The sequence below is a fragment of the Podarcis melisellensis genome (assembly GCF_964234715.1).
Source record: "Podarcis melisellensis genome assembly, chromosome: Z".
Lineage (NCBI taxonomy): Eukaryota > Metazoa > Chordata > Lepidosauria > Squamata > Lacertidae > Podarcis > Podarcis melisellensis.
The window spans coordinates 39,879,653-39,901,009 of NC_138547.1; positions in this window are offsets into that span (position 1 = coordinate 39,879,653).

The window sequence follows — 21,357 nt, forward strand, 5'->3', positions numbered from 1 at the left end:
TGGGACACTGCAGGAGTTGAATAAGGACATGAAGCAGTTACTCTGTCACTGAGATGCAGCCGTTCAAAGGAAACCTATTTTAAACGACGAGGGAGAATGATCAGTGGATATAGGAAGCTGTCACAAACCAGGTCTCCACCTGTCTCAGTACTGTTGACTCTGGAGCTGTTTTTAAGCACATAGCTTCCTGCAGAGAATCCTGGAAACCGTAGTTTGCACTGAACACAGCTATAATTCCCAGCATCCACAACAAACTACAGTTCCCAGAATTCTTTGGGGGTGAGCCATGTGCTTTAACTGTGTATGCAGACTGGGTGAGCCTGGGAGTAGCTTTCCAGGGTTTCGGGCAGAGCTCTTTCCTGCCACTTGCTGCCTCATCCTAATTGGAGATGCCAGGGACTGAACCCAAGACCTATTTTCCATTCAAAGCATGTGCACGAATACTGGCTCTCTCAGTTGGACAAACCCATGTTTAGGTGTGCATGTCCACCCACCTTAATGGCTTAAAAGAATCGGTGCCGGTTGCATCTTGGGAAGAGAGAGAATTATGTAGCCAGGGTGCTACTATCACCAAGGAGACCCATTGCCACATGGTGAATTTCAGCTGCCCACGGTAGAGCTGCAAGGACCTCCCTCCAAGATCTAATGGACAGATCTTTAAGGGAGAAGACACACTCCTTTAGGTATCCAAACCTTGTGTTGTTTAAGGACTTTATAAGCCAACGTAAGAACCCTGAATTTGGCTCAGTAGTGGATTGGCAGTCAGCATGCTCCTTTCAGAACGGATGTTCTGTGTAATTCTTAGGACAAATCCACTTCCTTCTTTCCAAACCAGTAGATCTGGGGAAAAGGGAAAAAAAACACAACCAGTTGAAAGGAACCAGCTGCGTTTCGTCCAGCTGCAAAACAGTCGATCATAATGCCCTAGAACAAATCCACTCACTGACCGATAAAACTATTTGCAGACTGATAAAATGAGTAATTTATGGTGCTGAATACCTTGTTGGTGAATGTATTAAAATTCTGAAATATATCTGTCTGCCTGGAAATTACAGTTAATGCAATTCCATATAATGCTTGAATTCATTTATATATTTGCACAGCATGCTACCAGATAAAAAGTGCCAAAATGTGTATAAGGAGGTCATCACTTGAGCTTAATTGCACACAAATTTCCGGCAGACTGTGATGTTTAAGACCAACAACAACAGCCCGAGAGCGAGAATTAATGCATTAGCCCATAAATGGAGAGCTTATACTTGCATGACAAGGGCCACATCGTCTCTAAAGGAGCTTAGTAACATTGATTTGTGATTAATCATTTTACTTAATGACTCATCTGTGATCACAGTGCAAGGAAAATGTCATGTTTGCTTAGTTGCATTAAGTCCATTTATCTTACGTTCATCCAGCCTATGTTGGGCTGTGAATATGCTTCGGCTATACAGTTGTGAGAAGATGGATGTTGGGGTGTTTGTTAATGTGGATATTAGACACCCTACCATGTCTTTCCAATGTGCCTTCCATTGTCCAACTGTAATCACATGGTACAGACCAATGTAGCACTGCTGCTCTCTTCTCTATAGATAACTGAATGGGAATGGGTTATAAGCTTGTATCTGTTTAATGCCAGCCCTACCATTTGGCAGAGAGAAGCAAGCAATTCTTTCTGCAGATGCTGGGGGACAGTGGTGGTGGGTGTTCCTCTGGCTGTTCCTTCTGAGTTTTTTTTTAGTCATCCCCTTCTGTTGCAGGGCAGTTCACTCCTAAACTAGCTTGCTGCTTCAGGTGCAGAAGAGGATGCTATCCCACAACTTGTGTTGATGTAAGATTCAAATGCCCATCCAAATGGTTTTTGTACATGGAAGGGGGAGGCGGCACCACCTTGTCATTCACCTTAGGAAGCAAAATGTCCTGGGCTGGCCCCATGTGCATCTCTTTCCTTCATCATGGTTTAGTATGAATGCGTGTACCAATCCAACCATGGTTAAGATCAACCAGAGAAGGGGCAGGGCATGCATGCTAGAGAAGAAGGAGGGAGAAGTCTGCAGGCCTCTCTTGAGGAGCACTTAATTGTTACTAAGAGTGAGTTCTTCCGTCTGCTGTTAAGTATGCACATTCCTCAGAGATTCTGTAGCAGCTTCCTACAGAGCTTGGCATAGAACTGGACTTGGTTTGCATCTCTATCGAATGATTTCATGCACAGAAATTTATCCTTTTATGATCTAATACTGTGGTTCCCAATTAGGGATCCGGGGACCGCTGGGGGTCCGTGGAATGCACCCTGGGGGTCCGCAGCACCATCCCCTGCTGGGGGACTCACTTATCTTGTTAATTGCACAGTGAAAGCCTTCCATGGACCACCCCAGCCTCTGCTTGTGACCAATGCCTGCTTGCTTGCATATGCAGTTATTTTTACATACAGAAGTGTTTTGGCTGTCAAGGATGAAAATATTGAAGCGATTCTTTGAGTTATGTGATGAAGTATGACTTTCTGAAAATTTCCATGTGATCAGTTGAACGACTTTGTGTGGTTGTGTATGGTAGCCTACTTAGCAGATGTTTTCACATACTTGAAGACTCTCAACACAAGCCTTCAAGATAGTGATGTGAATATTTTCTACGCTGAAGATAAGATTGAGGCAGTGATTAAAAAAATAAGGTTATGGGCAAGCTGAGTGGAAGGTGGAAGCCTCATTAACATCCCAACACTGGAGACCACTGACAAAGAATTGATACCAGAAGATTACTTTCCTGCACCAAATCCTGAAAACTCATGGATAAGGAATCCTTTTGAATGTGGTGATGTACAACTAACAGCTCTGTCTGCGGAAGAGCAATAGGCACTTGTTGACGTAACTTGTGACGGTTCATTGAAATCATTTTTCAAAGAATGTGGACTGGACCAATTCTGGGTGAAGGTTTTCGCTGATTATAAGAAGTGAGGTGACAAAGCTTTGAAATGTCTAGGTCCCTTTTGTTCCACATATTTTTGTGAACAAACATTTCAACAGTTTGTTATATGAAGAACAAGCACAGAAATCGGCTTGATGTTGAATCAGATTTGGGGTGGTGGTGGTTGGGGAAACCAGGAAAGTTTCCCATAAATTACCTCTCCTCCAGATTTCTCAGAGTCCAAAGCTAAAAGTCAAGAAAGTTATGGTCCCAAGTGGTGGTGATGAAACCAGGACAGTTTTCAAGCTTGCCCTAAAATAGCTTCCTGAGCTGCCTGAAATGGGCACCAGCATGCACCAGCCTTTTGGCTTGGAATCCCCTGAGCCTGAAAAGATGTACATTGGGGTGGGGATAAAGTTTTTCCCTTTTTCTTTTTTGTTACCTGTGTGTGGGAAACCATAGCAGGTGAAATGACAGTGCTTCTGTGCCCATTGGCCTTGGGGAGGAGGAGAGGCTAGAGGTCGTGTTTTACTGAGTCTGTTATGTACTGAAGTTCTCACCCTGGGCCAGCAGGGGGATACTGTAGATAGTTATGCAAATGAAGGATTGAAAGTGACGTTCAGTGATTGGATAGTTTGTATGCAAATGAAGGATCAAAGGTGACGTTCAGTGATTGGCTAGTTACAGAAAATGGTTACTGTTGCATTCTAGTGGAGCTCTATATAAGCAGGCTGACTGAGCTCCTCAGCTCAGTTCTGTTCCAGCTTACAAATAAAGAGCTGCTTTAGAAGAATTGCTGTGTCGTCTGATATGTTCGCCCACAACTTAACAGAGACCACCACCACAGCTGCCGCTTCTACTTTGAGGGGTTGGGCCGGCCTCAGGCAGATTCTTTTGGGGGATGAAGAGGGGCTGCAGGAGGGAGCACTTGGCTGGAATGAAGATGGCTGCCGCTTCAACCTTGGTGCCAGGCATGTTGAACCGGATTTTAGAATAAAATAGGAAGTATTGAACCAGATGTGGAAGGGGATTGTTCAGGACAAAAAGAGAAATGATTTCTCCCACCACATTTAGGTTTAATGTGTTTTTAACATTTTGTTGGGAGCCACCCAGAGTGGCTGGGGCAATATAGATATAGATATAGATATAGATATAGATATAGATAGGGGTTTTTTTCAACCGGAACTTTCTGGAACTGGGTTCCGGCACCTCTTAGGTATGTTCCAGCACCTTTTTTTGCTTGGGGCTGTGTGCTGGCGGTTGTGGTGATCACACAGGGTCCCCGGATGTTTAACGGTCTATTGATCCCAGTGCCACCACTGTGCTCGCTTCCCTGCTCCCACCAACTCGTTACTCTCAGGTAAAACACCAGACAGTTGTTAAAATTGAACCAAATAAACAAGTTTATTTTATAAACATCAACAAGTTTATGGTTTCTCAGATAATATTCCTGTCAGTTTCTTAACTTTAGTTTCTTTACTGGCCTATATCTTCCTAATACCTTCTGACTGATTATCTCAACTGTTTGACTGACTCCTCTTAACAAATTCTCTTACTCTCTCACACCAAACTAGCCCAACCCACAGACTTCTCTTCTCCATCTCTTCTAACTCCAGACTGTCTTCTCAACCACCCTAATTCTAACTCTCCCCAAACCCCTCTGTGCTTAAACCTTATACACAGTTAACTTTGCCCCCTTGGGTTCCCATTGGTTAGTCATTTTACAATAAGTTAACCCTTTCCTTATGAACCCAGTATATGATGTCACACACCTAGGAGGGCAAACGCCACAGCGGTCAATTCCCAAATGCCATAAATATTCCCAAATGCCATGTATAAACAACCCAGAACCAAAAGAGTGAAGGGCCTTCACTTTGCCCCAGTGCCAGGCCCTCCCCTCAAGCTATCCAGGAACGCTATTTTAGGAAGGTACCGTACAAGGAGAGGAAGTGCCCCCGTGGCTCAGGGCAACTAGAAACTACTGAACATGTCTTCTTCCACTGCCAGTATTATACAGACATAAAAGTCAGGTTCATCCTGCCAATAGTACACAAATTCCCTGGACGGACAGAGCAACTCTATACTTCCTTGCTACTTCAAGATGCAAACTCAGACATAATATACTCATCCAGATTTTGCGCTGCTGTGATGGTTTGGGTCATGCACTAGACCTAAACACAAGGCTCAATCGTAAGACCCGTTCCCTCTCTTACACCCTCCCTTCTATAGTTGCTTTTGGATCTGCTTGCTCTTAACCCTCTAGCTGATTTTCAGTCTCTCTCACGCATTCCCCCTTCTTTGAGTCAGCCCATTCACCCGTTTTATCTGTTCTGTTTCCTAAATTACTGTTTATTCCTGACCGTAATAAAGATGATGATGATGATGATGAAGCTCAACAACTTTGGCTGCTCCCCCTACAAAGAGCTCAACAACTTTGGGTGGGTGCTCCCATAAAAACAGCTCAGCAAGTTGCACCACCTCTTTTTCTAGAAAAAAGAGAGCCCTGGATCTAGATCTAGATCTGTTATTAAGGTTTAGTAGCTGCTTGACATGTCATAATTTGTTCACTTGTACTATACGTTAATAAAATTCAATTTATTTCTGCTCCCCCAACTAAATCTTCATCATTTTTGCGCAGTAATATCAAAAATTTCATGGTTTGTTTTTTTAGTACAGTGGTACCTCTGTTTTTGAATGTCTCGGAAGTCTAATGTTTTGGTTTTTGAGTGCCAAAAACCTAGAAGTAAATGCTTCGGTTTTCGAACGTTTCAGAAGTCGAGTGGTCTTCCGGAACATTTGAAAACCAAGGTACCACTGTATACCTAACATCCTTTGCTTATTAAGGGCTACCCCACATCCCCCAAATTGCTTTGAACAATTTAGAGTTATCAACATTAGCAAAAGTAGAGAGGTCCATGGCTTGGCTTTTGAAAAATAGGGGGTCCTCAATAATTAGCCGATTGGGAACCACTGAAATTCATTTGGGCAGGACTGCATCTGAATAAGATGGAAATATTGGTTGGAAAGCGTGCAAGAACAGAGATAGCTAAGACTCAGTGGCAGAGCATCTGTTTTCCATGCAGAAGATCCCAGGTTCAATCCCTGGCATATCCAGGTAATGTGGGGAAAACCTTTGCCTGAAATGCTGGGAAGCCACTGTTAGTGTGTATACTATGCTGAACTAGATGGATCCAGCAATCTGGCTCTATATAAGGTGGCTTCCTAGGTTCTGCTTCCTGTGTTCCTGTTGATAGAACCCATTCCTGAGACTGCAAGTTGTTGCTTTCACAAAGAAAAGGGCAAAGAGCTTATTGCACTCTGCTTTCCAGATGGCAGGACAAGCTTGTTGAAGCAAAGGTCCAGGTCTGAGTCTGGTCAGTGATGTCTCAATGTGTGACTGCCTGCCTAGGAAACTCATGTATGCTGCCTTGGGTTCTGTGAGAACTTGGGGCCATCCGATGAAGCCCAATGTTGGAAGATCGTGACATTCCAAAAAAAGCACTTCTTCACAGAAGTAAATATTTATATTTCAAGGATGTTTCAAGGATGGGTGATGCAGTTACAACTACAGTGGTAGCTTGGTTCTCAAATGACTTGGCTCCTGAACAAGTCGGCTCCTGAATGCCACAAACCCAGAAGTGAGTGTTCTGGTTTGCAAATGTTTTTTGGAAGCCGAACGTCCGATGGGGCTACTGCAGCTTCCAACTGAGTGCAGGAAGCTCCTGCAGGCAATCAGAAGCTGTGCCTTGGTTTTTGAATGGTTTCGGGAGTCAAACAGACTCCTGGAATGAATCAAGTTCGAGAACCAAGGTACCACTGTACACAAAATAAAATAAACTGGCAACTAAGTCATTCCCATTGAAACAAATGGCTTTAAGTTCCGTACATCCTTTGTTCTCAATGGGTCTTTTTATTTAGTTATGAGAGTTCTTACATACCCTTCACCATAAGGCTCCAGGGCTGGTTAAAACAACTTAAAAGAAAACTCTGTATGGCAAACACTGGATATCTCCCTATAAATATGTAATTTTCTCCCTTAAAAAAGGCAAAAATCCTTAGTGGCAGCGTATAAAAAAGATCAAATGGAGTATAAAAAGATTTTTGCCAGATGCTGAAATGACACTGGACATGGAACTCTTTCCTCACAATCATGGCACGGCCACTGCTCCCAGGTGCCTTGGATGGTGGAAAAATCTATGGAAGGGCCTTTACTGACTGATCTTTCGGATGTCCTTGTCACAAACTGTGCTTTGATTTAAGAAACAAACAAAACCAGTATATTCTACTGAGCCTGGAAACAGACGTGGACCTGGGGCAGTTGACAAAGTGTTAACTGATTATAAGTGTCTCAACAGCAATCAAACAGCTGTATTCTAAATCAACTGCTGTTTCCAAACCAGCCTTGGCCAATCTGGTGCTATCCAGATGTTTTGGGCTACTACTCCAATCTGGCAGGGACTCATGCTAGTTGCAGTCCAAAAAACTGGGGAGCAGGCGGTTGTTGAAGACTGGTCCAAACAATATTCAAAGGCAGCTCCATGCCCAACTTATTACAGCAGTCTAATAATCACTGGGCAACAAGTTTTTACTTTTTGAATGTTGTCTAGATTTCTACAACTGCTTTAGGGTATTTTTGCACTGCTGAATCAGGAAATGGCATCCGTTTCTCTCCATCAGGTCAGGTTTTTGTGCTATGTTGATTTGAAAAAAATCAGATCTTGTGACAAAATCGATTACATTTTTGTGGCATTATCAGCTGATTTTTGTCAACACATATCATCCTAAATATGTTTTTAAGAGAAACTAATGTTTTTCCAACAACATATATTGATTACCTGATAGAAACATTGATTACTGTAAACTGAATGGTGGGCATGGATAAAGGTAAGTACACGTAAATTGCATGTTGCTTCACCATTTTTCAAACTTCAGGGCTTGAACTTCTGTTTCTTGGAACTCCTGGAATGCTCAGCGGCAGGGAGGTCTCTCTTCAGAGGCCAACAGTAGTCAGCCATCATGACTGCATCCCAGCGACCCTGATACCTGGTCTCCATCTCTTTCATGTCCTGATGGAATCTCTCCCCCTGCTTGTCACTCATTGAACCCATGTTCTCAGGAAACCGGTCCATATGTGTAAATAGGTAGTGCATCTTGACGCTCATGTTGCAGCCCAGGTTTCTGAAAGCAGTCAGCATGTTGTTGACAAGTTCTGCGTAGTTTCTGGCCTTATTGTTGCCAAGAAAGTTCTTCACTACCAGAACAAATGCCTTCCACGCTTCCAGTTCCACTTTGTTCATTGAGTTTCCGAACTCTGGATCTCTGATGAGCTGATGGATCTGAGGACCGTCAAAGATGCCAGCTTTCAACTTCTCCATGGTCAATCCTAGAAAAGCCTGGCACAAGTAAGTGAAGCAGTCACCATCCTTGTCCAGAGCCTTGGCGAACTGCTCGATTAAGCCGAGCTTGATGTGCAGCAGTGGGAAGAGTATTCTGTCTCTGTCCACCAGAGGGTCGTTGATGATGTTCCGTTTTCTGCAAGGCACCAATTCCTCCCGCACAGGCCAGTCCTTCTTCGTGTAATGCTAAGCACGGTCCCGACTATCCCACATGCACAGAAATTACGGGTACTTGGTGAAGCCAGACTGTTGTCCCAACAAAAAGTTCACCATCTTCAGGTGAACACAAATAAACCACTTATGCTGATCATAACCAATTTTCTCCAGCACATACTTCACCGCTTCATAGATTTCCTTCAGTGTACTTGAGTGAGCCAGGGGTATAGAGGCAAACTGGTTGCTGTTGTGTAGCAAAACACATTTCAGTGATCGCTTGCTGCTGTCAATGAACAGTCTCCAATCTTTGGGTTCGTATTGTGGCACTCCAAGCTTGAGCAGAAGCTGCGCAATATCTGCACAGTACACCAAGGCCTTCTCTTCCGAGAAAAAATGGAGGTAGTCTTGATGCCTGTTGCGGAAGAAGCTGATGTGAGCACTGTCAGAGAGGAGGTTTTTCCCCTTCAATCTGGATGCCAACAGTTCAACAGAGTCCTTTGACAACCTGAGGTTGCGAACTAGATCATTCAACTCCTTTTGGGAAAATGGATGTGGAGCATCATCTTCAAGAACTTCTTCTTCAACACTGGAGGCACCTTCGTCACTAATGTCAGGAAGTTCTCCGAAGATAGGCACTAGAATTTCATCACAATGAGCTACAGGACGATGTGCTGATTGAAGATCAGGATACTTGAGGCTGCTCCGGTTCTTTCTGTTGATCTCAGTCACATCAACAGCACAGAAGTAGCAGTCAGTGACATGGCTTGTTGGCTCCCTCCAAACCATGGGAATTCCAACGTTCAGACTCCTCTTGGCATTGGTCCATCCACGTAGAGTCTCAGTGCATGCCTTGCACACCATGTGTGGCGCCCAAGCTTTATCCTGGTCACCAAGTTTAATACCAAAATAATCAAATACCAAAATATGCTTTGCCGCACCAATTTATGGAAGGTTTCGAGGTTTTATGACTTCAAACTGATCCCTTTTCGACATAATCTCCCAGAACTATCGGACCTTAATACTTCTCATCATTAAAATAATCATTTCCAATCAAAACAATTATTTGACATTGCATTTTACACCCACCAACTTCTCCTAAAATGCTCCACACAAGCGTACATGTGATCAAAAACGTAAAAAAATGACATGTGGCCATAGCTCAAAAACTTGACCTGATTGAGCAAAACCAATGTGATTTTTGGATTCAGCACATCAGATTCACCCTAAATCAACTGAAAAAATGCAGACAACAAATTTGTTGTTGACCAGTGTAATGCATGCATGGTTTCAATACACATTCCTCATCCAACTTGTCCCTTTGCTCTAGATTAGAATGTCTTTAATTGAGCAACAGCTCCCGTTTTAAGCCATTAACAATTATACTTAAAAAAAAAAAGTTTGGTATTCTGCTTTCTAGCTATTTTGGCTTTGGCACATACTTAAAAAAACCAAAACAAATCAATGAACAGTTCAGTTCTCCATGTCCATCTGTAGCTTTTTCTTAGGAACAAAATTCTAAATATTTTGTTTTTCCTTCCTGAGTGGATGCTGATCCAAGGAATTTTGAGCAAAGGTAATCTCTTAACAATTCAAACCAATAACATGAGACTTTACAGTTGCTTACAGCAACGTATGTAGCGAACATGATTGCAGCAATTTAGAAGACAATGTAGTAATCTGAAATTCCTTGAGTTGTTAGATACTAATGCTTTTTTTGCCATAGCATCAGTTTGGCTTCTAGCTAGGAGGTGAAGGACAAAGAGACTTGCCGTTTTTATTTGCTTTCCCCTAAATGGAAGGTTTTCAGGGGGTGGGAAATGACAATCTGTAATTTTAACTTTGTTTAAGTTAGTAAAATCTGTCTTGTAAATGTCTAGTTACCAATACATATCTTCAAGGGGTTTCTTTGAAGATTAAGCATTACTGTTTATATTTCACCTTATATCACAAGCATCAGCTTAGCATGGAACATTGTTCTTCTGAGAGAAGGAATGTCATGAAAAAGAAACAGTGGTCAGGAGTGTCCTGCGATATTTTGCTCTTTGTGGTGAGAACTCCCATCCCACATACTGAATCTTCCCTAACTATCAGTTGAACCTTATCTGAACACACAGCACCCACCACTGAATATGAAACAGGGATATTAGATACTTCTGTTGTCAATAGAAGGAGAAATTACCAAAATTTGCATGTTTGTTTGAGGTCAGGAACGGAAATCATGCAAGTGGATATGAATGGTATTTGTTATCACTGGCCCCTCCCCCAGTCTGCAACTGTTATGCAAATAATTACATTATTTTTTGAATTGTTTTTGACATTTCCTTTCCATTGAAATACATCAAGTAATTAATTATGATCAATTATGATAATTAAAGCATAGTGAGATAAATAGGATAGGTTTCAGCATAAACTGAACTGTAGCAAATGGAAACAGAGATTGCAAAGGACGAAGCATGGGATGGAAATGGATGCATCATATGCCTAAATTGAAGGCAGCAGGCTAGCTTAGTAGGTGTAGAGAAGGATAGCTTAGGGTATTCAGGTGGGATGGTGAAGGACTGCAGACACTCATTGCAGAATCTGGTTCAAGACAGAAGAAGAACTGGGCCCAAACTAACAAAATGAATTTCAATAGTAGTACAGGTGAAAAGGGACGCGGGTGGCGCTGTGGGTTAAACCACAGAGCCTAGGACTTGCCGATCAGAAGGTCGGTGGTTCGAATCCCCGCAACAGGGTGAGCTCCCGTTGCTCGGTTCCTGCTCCTGCAACCTAGCAGTGCAAGTAGATAAATAGGTACCGCTCCGGTGGGAAGGTAAACGGCATTTCCGTGCGCTGCACTGGTTCGCCAGAAGCGGCTTAGTCATGCTGGCCACATGACCCGGAAGCTGTATGCCGGCTTCCTCAGCCAATAAAACGAGATGAGCGCCGCAACCCCAGAGTCAGTCACGACTGGACCTAATGGTTAGGGGTCCCTTTACCTTTACAGGGACCTGCATTTATTGTCAAAATACTGTACAAGATACAGGAACTTTCACCTAATATATGCCAGGTAAAGGTAAAGGACCCCTGACAGTTAAGTCCAGTCGCAGATGACTCTGCGGTTGCAGTGCTCATCTGCTTTACAGGTCGAGGGAGCCGGCGTTTGTCCGCAGACAGTTTTTCCAGGTCATGTGGCCAGCATGACTAAGTCGCTTCTGGAGAAACCAGAGCAGCGCGTCCCTTAGAGCCTCCCCTACCATTAGTCAAAGTAAGGCATCTGCCTAAATTGGCAGATTTTCCTTGGCTGTTCCTCCTAAGACCTCCTTGCTGTACCCCTCTGTTGGCTGGATAGAGTTGTATATGCTACATGACATTTCCTGCCCGCTGAAAAAAACTTCTCTTACAAGTTCCATGGATCTCGGAAGCCTGCTCCATAGTGACTCAGAGCAGGGCTTTTAGTGTGGTGGCTCCTGTTTTGTGGAAGAGCATTTCCATCAAGTTACAACAATCTCTGTTTTCTGGAAACAATAGAAGACTTTTTTTGTTCCGAAACACTTTAGCTCTACCTTGAAAGCTACTCTGAATTGTTTGCTACTGCTTCCTGTGTTGTTTCTAAACCTTTTTAGCAGTTTTTACTGCATGTTGTACAGCTCCTGTGGGTGATGAATAAACAAACTACTGTAACTACTGCCACCAATAATATTTTTAATTTTTTAAAATAATTTTTATTGAATTTTCAAATTTTACATTTCAAATTAAACGTCTTTTATTATACCAAACATTCATTGACTTCCCTCTCTCCCCTTCCAAGGTTTGTTTGACCTATCCAGCATTCCTGCATATTTTAATATATCCATCTAATTCAATTTACCTTTCTTACAACACTTCAAAATATGTTATTTTTTCTAAGTGTTTGTTGATATTTTGTGGTGGTTATATCTTCACCTGCAACCTGAACGACCAGGTGCGCAGCCTGGGAGTCATTTTGGACTCACAGCTGTCCATGGAGGCACAGGTCAAATCTGTGTCCAGGGCAGCTGTATACCAGCTCCATCTGGTACGCAGGCTGAGACTGTCTCGCCAGAGTGGTGGATGCTCTGGTTATCTCCCACTTGGACTACTGCAATGCATGCTACGTGGGGCTACCTTTGAAGGTGACCCGGAAACTACAACTAATCCAGAATGCAGCATCTAGACTGGTGACTGGGAGTGGCCGCCGAGACCACATAACACCAGTCTTGAAAGACCTACATTGGCTCCCAGTACGTTTCCGAGCACAATTCAAAGTGTTGGTGCTGACCTTTAAAGCCCTCAATGGCCTCAGCCCAGTATAGCTGAAGGAGCGTCTTCACCCCCATTGTTCTACCCGGCCGCTGAGGTCCAGCTCCGAGGGCCTTCTGGTGGTTACCTCACTGTGAGAAGACAAGTTACAGGAAACCAGGCAGAGGGCCTTCTCGGTAGTGGCGCCCACCCTGTGGAACACCTTCCATTAGATGTCAAAGAGAACAGCAACTACCAGACTTTTAGAAGACATCAGAAGGCAGCCCTGTTTAGGGAAGCTTTTAATGTTTGATGTATTACATTATTCTAATATTTTTTTTGGAAGCCGCCCAGAGTGGCTGGGGAAGTCCAGCCAGATGGGCGGGGTATAAATAATAAATTATTATTATTATTATTACTATTGTATTGTATTCTAGAATCCTACTTCCGTCATTCTTGCCTATTGGGCAAGCTTTTATATATGGTGGTTGAAAGTGGTAATTAGGCAAAAGATGTTCCTGGCACTAGGTTGAAATCTGAATCCTGGCTTCAGAGTGCTACATAAAAGCTAACTTGTAGAAACTGTCTTCAAATTACCGCTGGTTTTTTTCCTCATTAATTTGCTTTGTCAGAATAAAATGGACTTGACAGCACGATTGTCTGACAAGAGCTGAAAAGCAGCATTTGCTGTAAGTAATTTAAATTGAACTCTATTACCATTTACGGATTTATTCTGTTTAGAATCAATAAGGGGATGGGGGGGGGAGAATCACTAGCTTTAAAGCTAATGCCAATCATTTTTGGTTCAGTAGCTCTTTATATCCTATTTGCCCGCCCCCTCCACCTAAATTTAGTAATTTGTCATCTGGGGAGAGAGACAAGACTGAAGTTCCATCTAACAGATTCTGATGGAAGTCTCTGTATATTTTCAATTAAAAACAAGGGCTGGGATCGAAAGGGCCACTGTGTGACTTGACCTGCAATGTGCCCAAGGGGACTTTAAGGCCATGATCCGTGAACAGCACAGCAGCTCCCCATGTTACACGGGAACCCACTTTTTGAAATGTGTAGAACTCTTGAAAGCAATTCGGAAGTTGGCAGGAGGGTCAAAAAGGACAAGTCGAAGATACCACTGGGTCTGCCTAAGCCCCCAGGTTGTGTGCCTCATGTAGCTCTTTTTCGATCCTGCCACCTATGAAGGCACTGGACCAGTGATCAAAGTAACTTGGAAAGAAAGGCATCCGGAGCAGGGTGGGGACTCAGCTACATTAGTAAAGAGACAGTGATTTGAACGTGCTATAAACATCCAACACCAGATGGTGCCAGAGAGCAGGAAATTTTAAAACATGATTTTCCATAGAGATTTCCCCCCTTTTGGTTATAAACAGGGTTACTTTACATCCGGAATTTCTCGGACTTAGCAGGGGTTTGGCCATCTGAAACAGTGTCCAGTTGGTAACTGGTGAAATGTCCGGGGAAATCTGGATGTATGGCAGCCCATGTCAGAAGTGTAGAAATTGGCAGTAATTGCCATTAAGAATAGCTCAAAACTTTAAAAAAAAAGAATTTGCAAAAAAAAGTTCAAAAACTTTGGCAAAAAAAGTTTTGTTTCCAGATTTTCACTTTTTTATATTTCACCCCTAGTTATAAGGAGCTAGTTTCTGACTTATTTATAGTGATTTTTTTCCTGTGTCTAGATCCACTCTGGGCAACAGAGGTGGGAAAGGGAAAGATGGAAACAGACAAGTAGGTGTTTAGAACTTCTTATGTTCTTATGAAAGATGCTGTTATTAGGCAGTGGGGTGGTGATGCAAATATTGGAGTTACTGTATTCCCAATAACAGTTATATCTATGCTTAGCTTCTGTACTGGGTATCCAAAAGGATTCTGATGGAAATTGTATGCTGTAGTTATGAGCAGATAATTAAATGCTAAGCCAGTGGGCTTCTTACTGACCACAGCACGATTAGCAATAGCTCAACAATGGAATAACCATGCTGAAATACCCCTGAACATATGGGAAAATAATATCTGGGATACAGCAATGTCTGAGTGTCCCACCAGACACCGGAGGGCAATTGAAGGCGTAACAAAGAGAGACACCATCCAAGAAATGTGGACCCCTTCCTTTAACCATGTTAATGGCCAAAACCAAGTCCTTGTTATACCAGCTGCTCTAACTGATAGGTTTGAACACTAAATGTGTGAGCTTGTGTCTAAAGTCAATGGAGAGAACAAACACCATTAAGTTGTACTGCTGGATAAGTGTTTAATGGTTCTTGCATTTGTACAGTATTTGCTTAAAAAACAGTAAATAATTGTGGGATTTTATTTTTTAAAAAAAGTTTGGTGAAAGCTATTCAAAAAAGGAAAAGGGAAAGGGGGGGGAAGGGGGAAAAGAAACCCTGGCAGAGAGATAGGACAGAGCATATAAATTAATCCCTAGGGCCAGCTGTGAGGAATCTTTGGCCTTCTGGAAGTTGCTGGATTGCAACTCTTAGACTCATAGAATTGTACAGTTGGGAGGGACCAGGGCTTTTTTTCCAGCTTCCAGAACTCAGTTCTGGCACCTCTCACCATTCCCATTCTAAGAGAATGAGGGAGGTGTTCATGGTGAGCTCCAGCAACTCTTTTTCTAGAAAAAATAGCACCGAGTACAACTCCCTGCAATGAAGGTACCTTGTGCCCAACATGGGGCTCCAACCCAAAACCTTGAGATAAAGAGTCTCATGCTCTGTCGACCCATCATCCCTGGTCATTGGCCATGCTTGCTAGTGCTGATCGGAGTTTTAGTCCAGCAACATCTGTAGGACCTAAGGTATTATTGAGGCATCATGGGTAGCACAGAGCCATCATAGTAGCCATAGGTTGCCTTTCCCACTATGGAGTTAGAGAATCCCCTCTTTAAAACCATCTAAGCGGGTGGTGCTGTGGGTTAAACCACAGAGCCTAGGACTTGCCGATCAGAAGGTCGGTGGTTCAAATCCCCGCGATGGGGTGAGCTCCTGTTGCTCGGTCCCTGAACCTGCCAACCTAGCAGTTCGAAAGCACGTCAAAGTGCAAGTAGATAAATAGGTACCACTCTGGTGGGAAGGTAAACAGCATTTCCGTGTGCTGCTCTGGTTCGTCAGAAGTGGTTGAGTCATGCTGGCCACATGACCAGGAAGCTGTACGCTGGCTCCTTCAGCCAATAAAGCGAGATGAGCGCCGCAACCCCAGAGTCGGCCACGACTGGACCTAATGGTCAGGGGTCCCTTTGTTGTTGTTGTTTAGTCGTTTAGTCGTGTCCGACTCTTCGTGACCCCATGGACCAGATCACACCAGGCACTTCTGTCTTCCACTGCCTCCTGCAGTTTGGTCAAACTCATGCTGGTAGCTTCAAGAACACTGTCCAGCCATCTCATCCTCTGTGGTCCCCTTCTCCTTGTGCCCTCCATCTTTCCCAACATCAGGGTCTTTTCCAGGGAGTCTTCTCTTCTCATGAGGTGGCCAAAGTATTGGAGCCTCAGCTTCAGGGTCTGTCCTTCCAGTGAGCACTCAGGGCTGATTTCCTTAAGAATGGATAGGTTTGATCTTCTTGCAGTCCATGGGACTCTCAAGCTTGTGGTGATGGCCACATTCTGTGGCAGTCAGTTTAATGGTTTAATTAAACTGTTCCTCAGGGGGCACTTGAGGCCCACTTCAGATGTAATGAGAAAGCAAGGGGTCCTACTGTATGAACAGGCCACTTCTAATTCATAAGAAATTATGAAGCCTGATGCATGAGGCCAATGGCATCCTGTTCTCAGTGGCCAACCAGATGCCTATGATAAATCCACATGCAGGACCTGAACGCAACAGCTCTCTCACCACCAGTGATCCACAGAAACTGGCATTCAGAGGTACAACAAACCCACCAGGGAAAGTAGCCATTGATCATGTTGTCCTCTGTGATTCTGTCTAAACCTCTTTTAAAGCAATGCAAGCAGCTGGCCATCTGCTTCTTACAGGATTCTCCCCATACCATACTGGATTGGGGTAGCCTTGCCACATCAACCATCCATTATAGTCCTAAATCCATAGTAGGCCATACAACTAACTGGGTTGGTTCCACCTTTATACATCAATCATCCATTATAAGCATGAATCCAGGGCAGGCCTTTCTGCCTATTGCCTCAAGTAGCTGGTTTTGGGCAGCAAAATTGAATGATTATTGCAGTTTTACTGCCAGGGAGAGATGGAAGCACTTGTGAGATGCTGGCCCTGAGTGCTAATCACTCTGACCTGAGTAAGGGCAGTTATGGGGTGCGATTTGCTGCTCCACCTCAGGCAGCAAAATGTCTAGGGCTGGGAATGTATAATTTGTTTAGTTTTCCATGAAACAAGCTGGGTCCTCCTTTTTAACTCCCAGCTGTCTTCTGTCTAAATGCCACAAGCACAGCATGATTTCAAAGTGCTCGTATGCTTCTTGAAAACAGTCATAGCTTCCACCAAAGAAATGTCACTTGTTGAGGGTGCTGAGAGTTCGCAGACGGCCCCTCACAGAGCTACATTTCCCAGCACCTTTAACAAACTACAGTTCCTGGGATTCATTGGGTGAAACTATGACTGTTGAAGTGGTCTAAGAGTCCTTTAAACATATGGTGCAGAGAGGTGGCCTAAAATTTCCTTCGCTAGTTACCGCATTTTTCGCTCTATGAGATGCACCCGGCCATAAGACGCACCCACTTTTTAGAGGAGGAAAACAAGAAACAAGAAAGCAATGCTAAGCCTCTTGAGCGAAGAGGCAGGAGCGCTCCCGCTGCACTCAGGAGGCTTTGCGTGGCTATCGCTGAAGCCAGGATAGCAAGAGGGATCGGTTCGCACCGAACTCTCTTGCTCTCTTGGCTTCAGCGATAGCTGCACAGCCTGCATTCGCTCCATAAGACACACACACATTTCCCCTTACTTTTTAGGAGAGGGAAAGTGCCTCTTACAGAGTGAAAAATACAGTAACTTTTCCAAGCAAGTTCTTTAAAACACACATCAAAACACGCACCCAGCACGTGGATTAAACTTTCCTTCTATTTCAAATGGGCTCTAAGAGCGAATATAATATTTTTTTCCCTTGTGTGTGCTGTGAACAACTATAAAAAAAACACATCAAAGGTTTGAATAACGGGTAGCTGTATATTTTGTAATGCATGCCTATTGAATTTCCATTTTGTTACTCTATTTAAAGGGGGGTATTATCATGCCCCATTTCCTGCCAGCCACTTCTATTTGTCTGCACGGCAGGGAGGCAGGACACTTTTAGGTCCAAAAGAAATTATCTCTCAGTAAATTACTCCTAACTCCATTACGGAATACTAAATGCTGTTCCTCCTGTTTGCTGTACCTGAGCAGCGCAAAGAGATAACATTGCAATTTATTTATTTGGTTTGTCATCTCTGCCTAGGTGACACGATGGGCCCATTTGAGCTGGGGAAGGTGATAAACTAACAGCTGCATTAGATCTGCAATGGAGAGTAAAGTTTACTTTGATTATGTAGTAAGTGTCAAGATGTACAGTGGTCCATGTCACTTTGACGGCTCTCCTAACGTATAATGGCTTGCCTTTTTCACAGTTGATTGGACACTAATTTTTGTCTAATAAGAGGGCTATCAATCGAAAGTGACTTCAAAAGTAGCCAGAGTTCTTTATCCTCCCCAAAGGGAAACCATTCGTGAAATTATTTTAAAATTTGTTTAGATTGCTGCTTGTATTTATTTTCCCCCTCACCCTTAAAGCTTCTGGTTTGTTCAAAACAGCCTTTGTGTTTTCCAGCGATCTCCACTGGATTTGCAGCACTGTGTGAGGCCTTCCTATGTCAAAATAGCTTTCTGAAGGCTGTCTATCGATATATCAGGGGCTGTGGAACCTTAGGCCTGTGGGGGGCACTTTCTGTCTGGCCTCTGGATTCTCTTCAAGCGCATGATCACTGGCCACCCTCCTCAAATGCTTTCCTCTGGCTGGAATTTGTCTCTGAATCGTGACAATGCCTCTGGCTTGCGTAGATGAAGAAGCTTCTGACTTCTGCTTGTCTGGAATGTAGCCTACAAATGTACAAAGGTAATATTTGTTGCTTTGTTCAGTTGTTGCTTCTTTATAACAATCCTGTGAGGAAGGTTAGGCTGAGAGGTTGCACTTGGCTCAAGGCGGCAGATGTTGATTATTATATGACATCAGTGGCGTAGCGTGGGTTGTCAGCACCCGGGGAAGGCAAGTAATTTGCACCTCCTAACCCGTGGATTTGCGCCCCCTAACCCTAACCCCCAGATGTTGCGCCCGGTGCGGCTGCCCCCCGCACCCCCCACGCTACGCCACTGTATGACATCTATGTTTGCGGCGAGATCAAACGTGGGAGAAGCTTCCCCGCATCCCTGTTTTCATCAGAGAAATGTTGGAGGGTATGCAACTGGAGCAATATGATCTTTGAGGTATATTGGGCCTAAGCTTTATCAGGCTTTATATACCACAGCCAGACCTTTGAACTTGGCTGAAAATGACTTCCTACAGACTCCTCCTCTAAATGAGTACAGTGGTACCTTGGGTTAAGAGGTACCGTCTGAAGGTCCGTTCTTAACCTGAAACTGTTCTTAACCGGAGATACCACTTTAGCTAATGGGGCTTCCCGTTGCTGCCATGCCACCTCCATGCGATTTGTTTCATCCTGAAGCAAAGTTCTTAAACCAAGGTACTATTTCTGGGTTAGTGGAGTCTGTAACCTGAAGCATCTGTAACCTGAAGTGTCTGTAACCCGAGGTACCACTGTAATTAGGTTTTTTTAAAAAGTAATTTTACATATTTACCCAACTTGTCTACTCATAGAGCACTCACAGTAGTTAGCAATACAGAGCATAACACAATTAAAAACAAATGAGCGTTAAAACAAAAATACCAATTTATGAGAAACACAATCAAAAGGAAGCAGCTCAATAATAAAATAGTTTTAGGAACATAGGAAGCTGCTACATAACTGAATCTGACTGTTGATCCATGTAGCTCAGTATTGTCTGCATTGACTGCACTGGCTCTCCTGGGCAGGAGACATTCTGAACCTGACATGGATAATAATAATAATAATAATAATAATAATAATAATAATAATAATAATAATATATTATTTGTACCCTGCCCATTTGGCTGGGTTTCCCCAGCCACTCTGGGCAGCTTCCAACAAAGATGAAAGATACACAAAAATGTCACATATTAAAAACTTCCCTGAACAGGGCTGCCTTCAGATGTCTTCTGAATGTCAGGTAGATGTTTATCGCTTTGACATCTGATGGGAGGGCGTTCCACAGGGCGGGCGCCACTACCGAGAAGGCCCTCTGCCTGGTTCCCTGTAACTTGGCCTCTCGCAGTGAGGGAACCGCCAGAAGGCCCTCGGAGCTGGACCTCAGTGTCCGGGCAGAACGATGGGGGAGGAGACGCTCCTTCAGATATACTGGACCGAGGCCGTTTAGGGCTTTAAAGGTCAGCACCAACACTTTGAATTGTGCTCGGACACATACTGGGAGCCAATGTAGGTCTTTCAAGACCGGTGTTATATGGTCTCGGCGGCCGCTCCCAGTCACCAGTCTAGCTGCCGCATTCTGGATTAGTTGTAGTTTCTGAGTCACCTTCAAAGGTAGCCCCACGTAGAGCGCATTGCAGTAGTCCAAGCAGGAGATAACCAGAGCATGCACCACTCTGGCGAGACAGTCCGCAGGCAGATAGGGTCTCAGCCTACGTACCAGATGGAGCTGGATAGCTCAATCAGCACTGGCGTAGCTAAGGGGTGTGTGGAGGGCGCACTGCTCCAGGTGGCACCTTTTTTTAGGGGGGGGGGGGCAACACTACAGCCATGGCTCGCAACCTGCTCTGGCTCTGCTTCCTTGCCAGTGCACCAAGAAGCCACCAAGCTCTTCCTCCAGCATGCATAATCTGGACCATGCAATAAACCTCCAACTCCAACCTTAGCCTCCTCTCCCCGCCCCACTCTACAGGGAAAAAAAAGATGAATCAGAGAGAGAAAGCGAGAGAGAGAGTTGTACCTGGATGTGGAAAACAAGTACCTACCCCACTTGTTCCTCCAAGCTCCGCCTGCCATTTATTGATGCACTTTGGATTGGCCAAGTGGGACTATCTGAGGTTGCCTTGCAAAAAGCTTGTTAGCTTGGAGGAAGTCTTGAGCTTGATCAGGAGTGGGAAGGATGGGGGTGTACCTGGGGGTTTCACTTCCAGGATGAATCTATCCAGCACTCCAAAGCAAAAAAGCAAAAAAAAGCAGAGTTAGGAGGAGGAAGATGAAAGAGGCTTGTTTGATGGTCTTTTGTCAATAACACATTCTGCTTCCTAGCAAAGCCAGGGACTTTAGACCGAAAGCTGGGAAGGAGAGGAGCAGGAAAGGGGTGGGCAGGTGTGTTGTGCTTTTGCTCTGTATCGATCCAGAGCAGGTCTCAACATATAGCTTGCAGAGTAAAAAGCTTAAATACATTGCAGGGTTCCCCCCCCCCAAAAAAATAATAATTCTGAGGCAATCAGCTTAATTCAGCAGAACTTTTTACTACTGATTGCAAATGAGCATAACGGTCACAAATCCATACATCTTCAGGATTGGCACAGTCCTTAAGAATCCAGTTGCAGCAGACTTAGCTTAAACTTGCAACAGGACTAAAATCTTAGCAC